Genomic DNA, 16,367 nt, shown 5'->3' on the forward strand with positions numbered 1-16,367 from the left:
GACCAGTGTGAGAGAAATAACATGCGAGCGTTGTGGGGTATTCGCCAGAGAAGACTGCTGGGACAAGGGTTTAAGACAATAGAAAGTCTTTATTAGCTGGCCAGGGACTACACTAGGTGTTCAGGATCCCAGTGTAGCACAGAGCCTTCTTTAGGGGGAGCTTTTCAGCACAAAAAGCATATCCTGGGTTGACACATTTCAGTTAACAAGAACAGTTAGTCAGAAGCACAACTACAGAAGCTATAAAGCAAGGTTAGTAGATTTTGAGACTTTCCCAGAACTGTATGGACTTTGATGGAGCAGGCCTTTGTTTTCGTTTTGGCAGGTGGCGTCTTGGTGCTGAGCTTTGTGCTGAGCTTGGTGCTGAGTCGGGATGGTACTTCCATCCTGAATGGTAATTCTGTCAGTTGTCGTGCTAAAGTCTGGGGTGTGGTAAGGTTTGGATAGGAAAGGCCCCCATAGATTAATGCATGTGGCGCCGTTAGGAGGTGTAGCCTTGTTGAAGGGAGTGTGTCACTGTTGGGGTGAGCTTTGAAGTCAGCTGTGCTCAAGCTACGCCCAATGTGGCCACAGTTTCCTTCTGGCTGCCTTCGAATCAAGACGTGGAACTCTCGGCTTTCTTACACCGTGTCTGCCTGCACGTCGCTTCCCACCACGATGGTAATGGACTAAGCCTCTGAAACTGTAAGCCAGCCCGAGTAAATGTTTGTCTCTGTAAGAGTTGCTGTGGTCACGGTGTCTCTTCAGGACAATAAAATCATAAGTAAGATGGGGAGCCTAGGCCGGTTCGGTGGCCCACGCCTGTAATCCCTGTGCTTACACTGAGGAGCCCAGAACACTGGGTTCCCCCAGGGTCCACGCTGTGGAGTTGATTACAGGTATGCACCATAAAGCTCAACCAAGAGTGAGTTTTAGTCTTTTAAAGGAACCGTGCGAGGTGTGGGGCCCCACACCTTCAAGGTAGGGGTAGGTGGGTGGGGCAAGCGGATCTCTGAATTTCTAGGCAAGCCTGGTCGATTATAGCATGATCTGGGATAGCCAGGGCTACAAAGTGACGGTGTCTCAAACTATGAAAGAAAGGAAGCCAGCTGGTGGGCTAGGATGAGATGGGAAGGTCACGGAGAATTCCAGGTCGATCTGGGCTTCATAAGTGAGAGACTCCATTGAAAACAAGATGAACAAGGAAAGGAATGAACGAAAGGGGTAGGGGTAAAGGGCAAAACCCCAGAGCAATAGTGAGAGCAAAGGAGCTGAAATTCTAAAGGACTGTCTCCCAAGGCTCTGTCCACCCCTCGAGCGGATCAGAACTTGCTTTCCCTGGGGCCAAACTCAGGAAGGGCATCGGCCCCCTCCCCCAGGTCAGGGATCTCCTGTCAGGGCGAGTCGGGAAGCAAAACCGACTAGATGCAAAAGAAGGAGTGCGGGCGGGGGCCTTTTGTGGTCGGTGTTGTCAAGTCTGTGTCTGAAAGGTTGCAAAGAAGAACCTGTTAGCACCCTGGCGCCCGTCAATCCAGCAGCGGCCGCGCAGAGGCGGAAGGCGCGCAGAGGCGGAAGGCAGGAGGAGCGCTGGGCGGGGCATGCAAATGAGCACACAGCCCCGTGGTCTCGGAACTCTGGGAAGGAAAGAGCAACGAAAATTTCTCTCCTCCTTCTTGGATCTCCCAAGCTTTTCGTGGTGTAAGGTCCTGATAGCGATAGAACATGAGAGTCGGTGTCGAGTGCATGTCTATCGGCCTGCGAATGTGTGTGACCGTGACTTAAAGGTGTGTGCATGTTAGTGGTGTGGGTGTGTGCACGGAAGGATGTTATCGCTTCTCGGCCTTTTGGCTAAGATCAAGTGTAGTATCTGTTCTTATCAGTTTAATATCTGATACGTCCTCTATCCGAGGACAAGATATTAAGTGGATTTTTGGAACTAGGAGTTGGAATAGGAGCTTGCTCCGTCCACTCCACGCATCGACCTGGTATTGCAGTACCTCCAGGAACGGTGCACCCCCTTTCGGGGAGTGATGTTGGTTAAAAAGCAGACTACTCATTTGATAGTAGTGACCCTTAGTAGTTATCAAATGGACGTTCCCGTAGTTCAGCTGTTACTCTTAAACAGGTACTTTGCGTTTCTGGTTTGCCCACATTCTTTCCAAAAGCCAGTTAGTAGCTTGAGTTCATAAGCCCTCTTCATCTTCCCGTGGTAAGGTTGGAAGGCAGAAGAGTGGAGAATGTCTCTGTCTTGTGTTGCTCTGGAGCAGACTCCCCTGAAAGTGTTGGGCACCCCACCATTGACCCTGGGTGAGGTGCTCACCCAGCACCCCGATCCTCTACCACAAGCTGCTGCAGGAAACCAGCTGGCACCACAGGGTGTGCTGCGCTGCCAGCCTGCTAGCTGCTCCCACCAAGGACCAGCTCCGCCTAGGCTGTGACCTGGAAGATGCTTTGCCCGCCAGTGGCAGGCAGAACGGGAAGGGGCTGTGGAACCACCAGACCGAGCAGGAGGTGGAATGTGCCTAGAATTACAGCTCAGCAAAAGCTTATCTACCAGAAATGAAAGAGCAAAAGCAGAAAACAAATGGGGGCCTTGTGAAAATAAGGATGAGATGGTTTGTGTGTGTGTCCCCTATTTAAAAAAAAAAAAAAAGTACTACTTACATATTTCCTAAATCATTTGAACAAAATTTAGACTAAGCCAGGCCTGGTGCTGCAGGCCTGTTATTCTAGCTATTTCTCAGGCTGAGGCAAAAGGATCACAATTCTAAGGTCAGCCTGGGCAATTTAGCATATACATGAAAGGCTGAAATTAAAGGTGTACACCCCCATGCTTGGCTAAAAATTAGTTTTTTATTTTTTGCTAAAAATTATTTTTAAAGTTCCATTTGTGAACACGATCATCCTTTCTTTTCACTGAAACTGTACTTACGTAATGCCAGGCGTGGTGGCACATGCCTTTAATCCCAGCACTCAGAGAAGCAGAGGCCAGGCTGGTCTACAAGGCAAGTCCAGGACAGCCAAAGCTACACAGAGAAACCCTGTCTCAGAGAGACAGAGAGAGAGAGAGAGAGAGAGAGAGAGAGAGAGAGAGAGGGAGGGGGGGGGAGGGGGAGGGGGAGGGGGAGGGGGAGGGGGAGGGGGAGAGAGAGAGAGAGGAGAGAGAGAGGAAAGAAGAGGAAGAAACTTTAACTGATTCCTGCTCCTCTCCACAGTTTTAACTTCTTTGAGGCTCTTGATTAGCACGATTAGGCACAGCCCTGCTAAACAGGCTCCTTTGCAGTGTCAGCTGTTTCTGAGACATGAGGACTCATTTTATAATCAGGTGCTCATATCAGCCTTTCCCCCTTCTAAAACAAAACAGAACAAAAAAACCTTTATATGTCTGCCAGGCTGAGGGTACAGGCATGCAATCCCAGCCCCTGGCAGTTACAAGCCCTTGTCTTAAAACGGGGTGGGGGGAGGTGGCACTGGAGAGATTAAGCCACTCTGTGGTTAAGGGAGAGACCATCGCTTTCCAGAGGCCCCGAGTTTAACTTCCAGCACCTACGTGCAGTGGCTCACAACCAATTGTAACTCCAGCTCCAGAGCCTCCGTGGACACCTACACTCATGTGTATACACATACACATAATTAAAAAGAAAATAAATACTTTTTGATGGAGTGCTAGGGAGGTGGCTCAGCGTTAGACTCTTAAAAGCTCTGACTTTGACCAAAGCACTAGGGTCAAAAGAAAACCTACCCCCCCCCCAAGCTATAAGTTAACAAATAATGATGATTGAGTATTCTGTGTCCTTCCATCTCACCTCTTTAGTCTAGCAACCCTATATCTCTGGGTGTTTGTGAATACACCAGAATACTGCCTGTCTTAATATTAATATTGCAGAACTGCTAGAGACACATTCAACAGAGAGACTGTTGAGCCGACATGACCAACCCAGAAGGGATTCTGTGAAGACTGTGCTGTAACATGGAGAATTGCCTTGCTGCTACGGAACAACCTTGAAATCCCACCTGTAAAATAGTAAGTATTTATTTCTCATCTATACATTCGCTATCTATTGGAATCTGGCTGATCTGGTTGGAATTACTTGAACTTGGCTTCAAGCTGGGCTCAGGCTGGCTTTATTATGTTTCTCCTTTGTCTGTGACGCCCCGATGATGGGTCATTTGGAGCGTGCTCTTTGTGTGCCGTCAGCATAAAATCCAAAAGAGCAAACTCATGGTGAGAGCACACAGTCAGCCTCTGTGCGCATTGCAGTTACTAAGATTTCACTGGACAGAATGAGAGGCAGGACCAAGCCTGCATCACAGGGCCAGCAAAATATCTCTAGTTCTCTTATTAAAACAGTTTTTTGTTTTTAAAATTTCACACATGAACATTGCATCTACAACCTTCGTATCCCTGCCTCTCCCCATCCTAAATTCCTGGTCATCCATCATCTTTTAAAATCGTGACTGTTAGATGTGTGCACACATGTGTATGTATACATATGTGCACAGGTATATATGACATGGTGAGTCCATTTAGCTTTGCTCATGTGTGCAGTGGTTCAGGGCTGACCTTTAGGGATTAGACAACCCATGTGTGAGTTCATCTCTGAAGGTAACCAATTCTCCCTGTCTCAGCAGCCCTGGACCTCTTTTGGCTTTTTACCTAGGGATGGCACCATGTGGGCTTTCTCCTGTCCCCAGTAGCATGTCAACCTGTTTCATTATGCTGGTCCTGTTGAGAGTTCACGGGTGCAGCTTTCTGTGTCTAGGGGATGTGATCGATCCAGCAGCAGCAGCCGTGGTCCTATGGGTCTTACACTCTTTCCTGCCTCCTTTTCCATGGCTTTCCCATGGCCTCGGGTTTAGGAGTTGTGTTGCAGTTATATCAGGTAGAGCTGGCAGCCCCAGATACTCAGTACATGCATTTTGCATTTTGCATTTTGGTCGTATAGATCTCTGAAACTTTCTCTGTTACGGCCCATCCGTTGCTAAAAGAAGCTTCTTCGGTGAGGGGTGAGGGCTGCGCTTATCTTAAGGACAGCTGCTGAGAGAACAGATTGTATGGGTTTATGAAAGCAGCAGTGGTGAGCTCTCCTTCCCAGTCTCCAAGCTCTCCAGCTGGGTTTGTCTAGGTTTACAGGACTCGACATGAATTCCCTCTTGCTGAGCAGGCCTTAAGTCCAGTCAGAGAGTGGTTGAGTACCCCCCCAAATGAGGGTGCCACTAACTCTGCCGTGGATACCTCACCAGGCCAGTCGTTGTGGTTCACGGGCTTTACAGCAGGGCAGGACTACCAAATGCACCTCTCCCTTGGCGGCTTCCATAGCGTCTTCTGAGGCTTTAAGAGCCAGTCATCAGTGAAAAGGCTTCGCGGCCTGTTCCAGCTCAGTTCCTCCAAGTCCTGCGCCTTAAGTGCCCGACACCTCCAGCAATACAGGCTGGAGAGATGGCTCTCCAGTGGTTGAGAACACAGTCTGCTCTTCCAGAGGCCCTGAGTTCAATTCCTGGCAACCACACGGTACCTCACATCCTCAGCAATAGGGTCTTTCCTTCAAATTCTGGAAGGCAACCAAGGGTAACAGCCGTACAGGCGATAGCCTATACTGTTTTGGGAGTCTCCTCAACCCCCCTTTTTGGGCCTTATAAGGCCTGCTGCATCTACCTGAGCCTGGCTCGAGTTTGGAGACCTGTCTTTAGCTTCCGATTTAAGAGGCGCCACTACCAGGCAAAAGTGATTCAGCATATCCGCCTTAAAATCAACTCTGCCTGGCAGCTGTTACGTGGAGTTTTGTCGCTGGCCCACCTCTCCTTGCACTACGTAACCTTGCTCTCTACGTCATCTTATCTCACTTCCTTAATCCTGCCTCCTGACCCAAACCTATAAGAAGGACCATCTTATTCACTAAACCGAGTTCCTGCTTTGACAGATCTCCCGGCTCGGTGGTGGTTTATTCCCTGGGGCATCTGGGGAGGTCCGGGCTGTCCACACTCACCACCCCGCTCAGCCACAGAGGGTGTCCAGCTGGACTGGCCAACCCTCCTCTCAGCTCCACCTGCCGGATATCGACCCGGCAGACTGGTGCCCTGTGTCAGGATCCTGCTCGACGGAAGAACGCTGACGGGCCAACTGGTCTGCGGGTGAGTGTCCCCCCGTTAAATATGGGGCAGTCCTCTTCATCTCAGAAATCCAACCCTGGTCTGGAATCCCTACAACTTCTGCTTAAAAGTAGGGGTTTCAATCTGCTTGAGAGACGGCTGTGCAGATAAGCTTATTTCCTGCAGTCGGTTTTTGCTAGTGGCAGTGCCTCACCAGGTTGGGGTGAGAGTTTTCTAATAAATCTTTTAGCTCAAGGAACTGCATAAGGCCGTGGCGGAGGATGGGCCCAATTCACGTTGGGCTGGCACATCCGTCGTGCACTACACAGACTGGAAACGTAACCAACAAGCTAACCCCCAGGTGCCTATAACTTAGGGAAAGCTTTCGGGTACAGCTGACCAATATTCCACAGGCCTCCAACAGGCTGCTCTCCCAGCCCCTTATCAGGAGCAGGTTAGAGCGGCGGGCTTGGCGGCCTGGAGGAAGCTAGATGAGGGGCCTCTAATTTGGCTCAGCTGGAAGCCTTGTACCAGTCCTCTTGGGATAGTCAGTTTGTGAGCAGTGGGGAGGAGTGTTTCCTCACACCTTCCTGTGACACTCCTTTCCAGCTGGCACCAGAATCATTGCCTCTCTTAGTCCGTTCTAGACTCTTCTGACTCTGGCCGCCCTCTTCCCTTTCCACTCTGGAGTTGAGAAAGCAAACAGCCCTGGTTTCCTAGCTGGAGACTGTCCTGTTTCCCTACTGCCTCCAAGTCCTTTTAGCTTCTTTTCTCCCAACACCTGGGCTAGGCAGGGAAAGGCAATGAACAACCACTGAACTGTATAACCACAACTCCAAAATCCAGTGGGGTCCCCACTCAAAATCTTCCCCTCAAATTCCTCACAAGAAGCAAACTGTTTCAGGAATTCTTACAGACGTGGAGAAAAACAAAAGGGGGAAAATCAGGGCAATGCTAGATTGGGGAATGGCAGGTTACAGTGCTATGGAGCAGAAAATGGGAAAATTGGGTTGGGGCTTTAACTATGGAGGAGGAAAGGAGGGCAATACAGAGGAGGCAATAAATAACGCCAAGAATGTTTCATAAAACATACAGACCATATGATTTTAGGCCTACCTAAAATTCCATGTAATATAAATGTGTATGTGTATACATGTATAGTTTAAGAAACTTTGCCACTTGGGATGATGATGCTCCCTGCACGGGCCTTGAATTACCTAACAACCCCCCCAGTACCACATATGAGAAACATAGAGTTCTCCTGAGATGTTGGGTCAGGGGGTGCCGGGTCAGTACCTGGCAGTAACCACCCCCAATAAAGCCGCTGCCCTTACTCCTGACACACAGACAGACAGACACACACACGATAGCACCTGGCAACATGTCACACTTTGAGACAGGACAGACAAAATCCTCTCCACTGCCAACCTTTGGAGGTTTTGGTGCCTTTTATGTCTTTTATTTTTTGGTCCCAAGTGTGGGATGTGGAAATGCTTTACCCACTGCTGAAAACAGACTTGTGAAAGGGACCATGATCTTTGTCAGCTGAAAACAGACTCTTGAGAGTGTGCATGATCTCTGTCAGCTGGAAACTGCCTGGTGCAAAGGCCTGGTTTTTGGCAGCTGGAAAACACCCTTGTGTGGACTCTGAGAAGGGATAAATAAGAGCCCACAGACAGACAACACTTTGCTTGGCTTCTCCTCGCTTTGCACTGCTTTGCCTCGCTATGTTCCAGAGAACTCTCGGTGCTGCTTCTGCTGATTCCTGTTGCTGTTTGCTGTGTGACTGGACTGCTGGAGTCCTGATGACAGAGGGTGGAATATGCCCCCAAAAAACTACATATAAAGAGGTCCCTATCCCTACTACCTTCTTTCTCTCCCACCCAACTTTGAGGGTTTGTAGGGCTTCTTCCCTCCGAGACTGCCCAAAGAACATAGGCCCCCTCTGTATTTGAGTCAAGGAACTGTATAAGGCAGTGGCGGAGGACGGGTTCAATTCCCCTTGGGCCCATCTTGAGGGGCTGGCAAATCACTCGTGCACTACACAAGACTGGATGGACCTTACCAAGGTCAGCCTTTCAGGCCAGCCTTCCTTCAATGGTTGGCCTTCTACAAGGAGGAATGCAGGGTCCAGGGGGAACGCAATTAAGGAGCTAGCCCCCAGGTGCCTATAACTTATGGAATGCTCTCCAGCACAGCTGACCAATATTCCACAGGCCTCCAGCAGGCTGCTCTCCCAACCGCTTGTCAGGAGCAGGTTAGAGAGGCAGGCTTAGCGGCCTGGAGAAAACTAGATGAGGGACCTATAGAATCCCCCATTTCAGGAATTACACAAAAGGGCTCAGAGGACCTCCCTTCCTTCATAGACCAGGTAGATAAATATTTTAATCACTTCCCCTGTTCCCCGCTCAACCTTTTCCCAACCTTTCCACAGGGGGCTGCTTTCGGGCACTACCTCGTCCTGATAATAGCAGCATTGATGTTGGGGGTGTCCACCCCTCCCTCTGTCACTCCAGTTCCATTGGGGGGGGGGAGCAAAGGGCAGGCTAATGTGAAGACAGAACGTCAGTCATCAGGAGGCATCAAGGAGGTGATGAGACCGGAGAAGAGCATGGAGAAACAGGAATGCTCCACAGAGCAAAGGAGGGAGAAGACTCCATTCCCAGAGCTCCAGGGATGAGGAGAGGATGTCTCAGAGGGGACCACAAGGTAGGCCAAGCTTCCCTGGTGAGCACAGATCTGCACAGCCACAAGGTAAACCCACAGGTCTTGAAATCCACAGGTCTTATTAGACATTGGAGCAGGGTAAAACAAGAATGTGTTTCCTTTTGTAGATCACATTTTTTTTTAAGTAAATCTTTTTATATTTGCCCACACTACAGAACTTTCAGTGCCAACTATGTTTTAAATTTTTCTACTGTAGAGAATGCATTTCTCTGAACATTTCCTGCTATGGAAATCACTGGAGTAAATGTTAGATTTTAGAGAAAACATGTTAGTACCTAAGAGTAAACAATTTGGTTGATGTCAAATATGTAAGTGCATTTCTTCTTCTCCACCTAGGTCAAACAGTTCCAGTCAACCTGAGGTGCCTGTCATTCATTCTGATGGTCAGGGAGGCAGAGAGGTGCAGTAGTTGACATGGACTTTGGAGTCTGTCAGCCTTGGCTTTGGACGCTGGAGTTGGAACTTATTAATTCCATGACTTTCCATATGATGCTTGTCATTTGAAATCAGAGTATTCCCAATTCTAAGTCAGAGCTAATGGACCAAAGTCTATCGATTGATTCTCACAAAGAAGACTTCACTGTGAGCATCTTTGCTGAGGTTCTTGTTTGTTTATCAATCTGTTTATTGAAAAACAGATTCAGGGCTGGTGAGGCAGCAGTGAGCTTGCAGGCATGGAAGCAGCTGCTGGAACTTTGCAGATGTTGCTGGTGCTGGTCTGGCCTCAGCTGAGCCTCTCCTCTCACAAGACCTGAAACATTAGGGCAAAACTTCCACATCATAGGCCATAGGGCTGTGTATTATCTGCTAATGTGACTGAAAGGAAAGAAAGTTTAGGGAGAAAGGTGAATGGGAAAGGGGTGGGGAGTTAAACAGCAAACAGCTGAGGCAAGAATTTCTGAAAGAAACAGCAAGTGAAATGGAGCTCAGGTGGGGAGATGTTGGAGGGCTTCCTTTACACATGAGTAGAGGCAGTTGGGGTAACACCCAGGGAGAGAGGGATCTGTGCTCCCACGTGGATGGCAGAAGCAGCTGAGGCTTGAAGGTCCCACTGGCAATCACTCACTGAATCAGGACTAATGGTATTGTCCCAAGGCCCAAAGAGAAACCTTTCCAACTTTCCTAGCTAAATGTATTCAGATTGCTAATTCCCACTCCTGAGCCTGGCTCCCCACATCATCAGTCTCTTGACCTATTCCTCCATGGTAAACCTCTTCACACAGCCGTCTTCCACGTGCCAGGAATCGGGCTCTGCAGTGAACACTGCGCAGCAGAATCTCTCTACTCTGAGCGCACAGACATATGAGCACACATCGCTTGAATTATGGACTTCAGTGAATTTGCATGTCTATTTTTTAATTTTAATGTTCTTTTATTAATTACACTTTATTTACTTTGTATTCCTTCTGTAGTTCCCTCTCTCCACCCTCCCAATCCTTCCCTTCCTCCTCCTCCTCCATGCATGCCCCTCCCCAAGTCCAATGATAGGGGAGGTCTTCTTTTCATTCCTTCTGATCCTAGTCTCTTAGGTCTCATCAGGAGTGGCTGCATTGTCTTCCTCTATAGCCTGGTAAGGCTGCTCCCCCCTCCAGGGGAGGTGATCAAAGAGCAAGCCAATCAGTTCATGTCAGAGACAGTCCCTGTTCCCATTAGTATGGAACCTACTAGGAGACTGAACTGTCATGGGCTACATCTGTGCAGGGGTTCTGGGTTATCTCCATGTATGCTACGTGGTTGGACTATCAGTCTCAGGGAAGACCCATGTGCCTGGATTTTTTTGATCTGTTGCTCTCCTTGTGGAGCTCCTGTTCTTTCCAGATCTTACTATTTCCCAATTCTTTCATAAGATTCCATGCCCTCTGCCAACCATAAGTCTCAGCATCTGCTTTGATAGTCTGCAGGGCAGAGCCTTTCAGAGGCCCTCTGTGGCAGGCTCCTAACTTGTCTCCTGTTTTCTCCTTCTTCTGATGGACATCCTCTTTGCTTTTCTGGATGGGGACTGAGCATTTTAGCCAGAGTTCTCCCTCTAGATTAGTTTCTTTAGGTGTACAGATTTTTAGTAGGTTTATCTTATATGTCTAAATGAGTGAGTATATACCGTGTGTGTCTTTCTGCTTCTGGGATAGCTCACTCAGGATGATCTTTTCCAGTTCCTACCATTTACCTGCAAATTTCAAATTTCATACTTTCCTTGCTTGTTTTTTTTTTTTTTTTTTTCTGAATAGTATTCCATTGTGTAGATGTACCATACTTTCTGTATCTGTTCCTCAGTTGAGGGGCATCTTGGTTGTTTCCAGCTTCTGGCTATTACAAATAAAGCTGCTACAAACATGGTTGAGCAAACATACTTATTGTGTAGTTGAGCCTCTTTTGGATATATGCCTAGAAGTGGTATGGCTGGATCTTGAGGAAGCGCTATTCCTAATTGTCTGAGAAAGCACCAGATTGATTTCCAGAGTGGTTGTACAAGTTTACATTCCCACCAGTAGTGGAGGAGGGTTCCCCTTTCTCCACAACCTCTCCAGCATGTGCTGTCACTTGAGTTTTTGATCTTAGCCATTCTGATGGGTGTAAGGTGAAATCTCAGGGTCGTTTTGGTTTGCCTTTCCCTGATGGCTAATGAGGTTGAGCATTTCTTTAAGTGTTTCTCTGCCATTCGATATTCCTCTGCAGAGAATTCTCTGTTTAGTTCTCTTTCCCATTTTTAATTGGATTACTTAATTTGTTGCTTTTTAACTTCTTTAGTTCTTTATATATACTGGATATTAGCCTTCTGTCGGAAAAAAGGTTTGGTGAAGATCCTTTCTCAATCTGTAGGCTGTTGTTTTGTTCTGAGGACAGTGTCCTTTGCTTTACAGTGCTTTGCTTTTCAGTTTCATGAGGTCCCATTTCTTGACTGTTGCTCTTAGAGCCTGTGCTGTTGGTGTTCTGTTTAGGAAGTTGTCTCCTGTGCCAGTGAGTTCCAGGCTCTTCAACACTTTTTCTTCTAACAGGTTTAGTGTGTCTGGTTTTATATTGAGGCCTTTGATTCACTTAGACTTTAGTTTTGTGCAGGTTGGTCATTATGGATTTGTTTTCATTTTTCTACATGTAGCCATCCAGTTAGACTGGCACCATTTGTTGAAGATGCTATCTTTATTCCACTGTATGGTTTTGGCATCTTTGTCAAAAATCAGGTGTCCATAAGTGTGTGGGCTTATTTCTGGGTCTTTTATTTGGTTCCATTGACCCACCATTCTGTTTCTAGGCCAGTACCATGCAATTTTTATTAGTGTTGCTCTATAGTACAGCTTGAGATCAGGGATGGAGATACCTCCAGAGGATCTTTTATTGTAGAGGATTGTTTTAGCCATTCTGGGTTTCTTGTTATTCCATTTGCATGTGTCTTTTATGATCTCCTTCTTCTCACATGTGTGCATGACAGGCAGCTGTTGGATGCACTTTTCTATTTCACTCTCTAAAAACATAAGATCTCCATTCTCTGCTTCAAAACCAATTATTTGCCCCATGTTTTCATCCAAACCAATAAACAAATATTCCCCATCAGTGTTGGCAAATGCAGAAACAGTTTGAGGGAGAATCTCTTCAACTCGTTGTAAGCACTTTTTTGTTGAAAATGATTTATTTTCAACATTTTTGGATTTGCTAAAGGAGAATTCTGCCATTTTTGTGAGTCTTGTCTGGTCAAAAAATCACCCTTGGGATAGAAAATAGGAAGGGAATGAAGGATGATGACAGGACACAGCAGAACACACATTTTAAGAACTCTGTGTGCTCTGCTGCCTCAGACCGGCCCCATCGGGTGCCCTGCGTCTGTGGTAAAATCAGGGAATTTGGATATCAGGAAGGCACAGGTAGGCGAAATGACAGAGACCACACCAGGTAGTTGGTTTGGATCTTCTGCAATTTACTGAGGTCAAGCTAGCACTTACATAGTCATTACATAAAGAAGCACCTGGAGTTGACATATTTCCCGGAGCATTCAGACTTTTTACCAACAATACAAAGTTTACATTTTAACTGAAAGAGTAACCTGGTAGAAGCAGTGTCTACAAAAAATCTTGGCCTAACAGCCTCTTAAGCAGAGCAAACAAAAAACCTTAAACTAGTGGTGTTTATGCAGTTTACTGCTACTAATTAGTGAGTGGAAGGCCAGGGACTGTCATTGCCCTCGAACCAAGTTGGCTAAAGATTTACAACACCCCCTAGAGTTAAGCACTGAGGGGTATTCCTCCTGTTTGTCTTGCTAAGGATTTACAATCTCTCCTTAGAGATAAGATGCTTGAGCTAGCCTGTTCATAAAACTCGTAGTATAATATAAAACCTTCTGACCTCCTATGCTTGCCTATCTTCTTTTTGCCTCATCATAAACATCTGTGTTAATTAATGGTTTTGAAGTAGTTTTACTGCAGTGGGAATATTCAGAGCATTTATCCTAACAGATCCTGATTAAACATTTTCCTTAGAAAGCCCTAAAACTCTTGTCCCTTTATTACCTACAATATTTGGTTTTTCCACAAGCAATTCCTGATGCTGAATCTGATTTATTACCTCTCCTAAGATTTTATTTTCCTTCTACTCTTATTTGCTAAAGCTTTTAGTGATCTATTAGAAATGTTTCCTTGAATAGTTAATTGTACTGTTTCAAGAAGAGGAAACAGCAAAACTCATCAATTTAATCCTGCAACCAAGTAAGTGTTGGACTTAGAATACATCTTTTGGCTTAGATGGCCACGGTAGGGTTCTTGTTAGGGACTTCCCAGGAAGCTGATTCCCGTAGGAAACCTGTCTTCCATCTTGTAGCACAATCTATTCATATGCTACACTGACAATACTGGAGTTAGTGGAGCACTCTACTAAATTCTGGAGGGGGAGAGGTCAAAGCTCAAATTTTAAATCAAGACTATAGCCTCACCACACATGGAATAGGAGAATAGGAGAAGATTTGGAGACCTCTCTTGATGCTTGGGGGCACATGATCACATACTAGACTTCAAGCAAGAAGGATGCTGCTTTTCTCTTCTTGTACCCCCTCTCTGGACCTTTCAACTTTCACTCCTTATCCTAATGATGCTGTTCTGTTAGTGTCCCTCATGCCTTCAGAGTACTTCAGAGCAGTATCTAAGTCCACTGGACAAGAAGATGTCCCCTTGCTCATGTACAAATTGGTTGCAATGGTGGCAGACTTCTCACAGAGGTCTCCAGATTCTGTGGTTGCACAGAGAAGGAAAAGTAGGACATTCCTCAAAAACTAAAGTATCAAAGAGTATGTCTTTAAAGTTTCATAGGTAAACTCTAAGGGGACACACAACTAGGTAAGACGTTAGCAAGAGCTTTCTCTAAGTCCATTACTGTCTCGTTTGTCAGACAATAGCTGATGGGGTAATGTATTTTTGAGCTTGAATCATAAAGGGACACTGCCTTATGACCCAAGTAGATTATCTTTATCATGATATCTACTTTCCTGGTGTAACCACCAAGATTTATCAGTGTCTGCTTTAATGTCAGTGCAGTTGGTTTACAGTAGCCCTTTAACTTGGAGCCTAGTTCCCTCAGAACAGGGCTGTCATCTTGTAGCTCCTCATCTCCCTGGACAAAGCTGTGCAGGGTCAGGAGACCATCCTGGGAAATAGGAAGCACACCTGATATGATGACTTCCTGCTTCTCTTGCAGGCACAGATCCAAAACCCAGTGTAATGCCAAGTTCGCAAACACCATAGAGCAGGAATAAATATACTCTTATGTAAATACATGAGGTATTTTTAATTGTATTCCCATTGGAACATGAGATGCAGACCTCCTGTGGAATCAGAAGAGGAATGTGGCCCCTGAGGTATAGCCTTACAGAGTTTTTAGAGACACCCCCACCCCAGCATGCAGTGACTTACATGTTTTGGCATTACATGATTGGGTAAGGGAAACTGACTTTGGAAATTATCGGTCTACTTTAGGCACAAAGCCTAGGAACATTTCTGCCCTGGTCATATGGGCTAGTTTCTTAGCAAATCATAATTAGAGGGTGGGGAATGAATGCAATAAGAAGAGCTCTTCCCCTCAGGGCATTACTAGAAATGTCTCCACCCAGCTAGTCTTAGTTCAGGCCATAAACCTTAAAATAATAGCCACAGGTTTTTAATCTTTTGGTCTCTCACCAGCTCTCACGGATGAGCAGCCTTCCCTTAGGAAGTGAGCCCCCCTCTGTCTGGAGTAACTGCTTTTGCTGTTGTGAGAACCGTTGTGCGCAGAGGGCCTCCCAAAGCTAGGAACACAAGAACATCCACATGTTAAGTACAATTTGTAATAATCCTTGGGAAGTTTGGGGTACATGGGTGGCCTTACTTTTAAGATGGCTTCTCCTCCTCCTCTGCCTTTTTTCAGGAGCCAACGCCTGCACTCTTGAGTAGTTTCCTAATATATGACCATGTGTGAGGTTATTTGAGCCTTTTGTGGGTACACTCAGTATCCTGTGGCTGCCAGAATGTTTAAAACATCAAGAGAGTGTCTTAAGAGTTTAACTCTGAGGCCTACAAATGAGGAGCCCGTAGAAGGGACTTTTCTTCTCCTGTTTCAATTGTTGTCTCTGAGGCTTACTGCCTTCTCCTAACCTAGGCCTACTCCTGGATGCTTCTAGAACTCTACCCTAGGCCTAGACTGTTTTCAGCCTCTGAGACTTGCTGTTTAATAAGCTCACACTTTCTTGTTCTTTCTGAGCTCTGCATTGGTTGGTTCAACTCAGCTGTTCTGGCTAAAACTCCTCTGCCACCTAACTTATTCAATCTGGCCTTTCTCTCAGCCCCTGAATTGCTCTATTTATCCTCAAACTGACTTTAGCAATCTGTTCTGTCTACTGGCTCCTTCTCATTCTGTGGCTCCTTCTGTCTTCACTTGATTTCTCTCTCTGCAACATGTCTCTCTTTCTATCCCAGTAAAACTGCTTATTCTGTCTCCCTCCCCCACCCCTGCTTTGGCCCTTAAGTAGCTTCCCTTTCCAATCTCTTCTCATAAGAGTTTGGGTGTGGGGGGAGACCCAAGATGGCGGCTCCAAGAGGACACTGTGTCTGACAAGAAGGACAGCAGTGACTGAACAGCGACCAACAGACTGAACTATGGGCCCTAATACCCCAGGGATGATTTTTCCCAGGTGAGATGAAACCCCACTGGTGGCTACAAGTCCTGGCCAGGGGATGTCTGTGCAGGTGGGCTCTGGCACTTGAAGAGTTCTAGCTCCAGCCCTGGTTCTGTGCTCACCTTTAAGCCCACCCGAATTCCCATTGTGCAGATTGCTCCTGCCTCAGCGCTGGTGTCAAACCCCAAACCCTACAAGTATGTTTCTTAACAGCCATCCTTCCCAGAATTGGAAGTGCTTAGGGGAAGCAAAAAGGCACCGCAGTTTTTCTATTGGTCAGAATGAAATACAAAGCTGGCAGTTGATAGGAGCTTTCAGTCTTGACCTGCAGCAGGCAGGCCCAGAACTGCAGGGCTATTCAAAGAACAGGTTCCCTGTTAATGCCCCCAAAGTCACTCCAGTCCAGGACTTAAGTCATGGAGAGCACTGCTTTATGGATGGGAGA

At 46.7% G+C, this 16,367-nt stretch overlaps 1 non-coding gene across 1 annotated transcript; it reads left to right on the forward strand.

Moving 5' to 3' along the window:
* The first annotated feature begins 1,807 nt into the window (after positions 1-1,807).
* Positions 1,808-1,998, forward strand: LOC132655700 (U2 spliceosomal RNA). Its single transcript, XR_009593486.1, has one exon. It is a non-coding gene; the product is annotated as a U2 spliceosomal RNA (small nuclear RNA).
* The last annotated feature ends 14,369 nt before the right edge of the window (positions 1,999-16,367 follow it).

This window comes from Meriones unguiculatus, chromosome 7 (genome assembly GCF_030254825.1).
Source record: "Meriones unguiculatus strain TT.TT164.6M chromosome 7, Bangor_MerUng_6.1, whole genome shotgun sequence".
In the NCBI taxonomy this organism is placed as follows: domain Eukaryota; kingdom Metazoa; phylum Chordata; class Mammalia; order Rodentia; family Muridae; genus Meriones; species Meriones unguiculatus.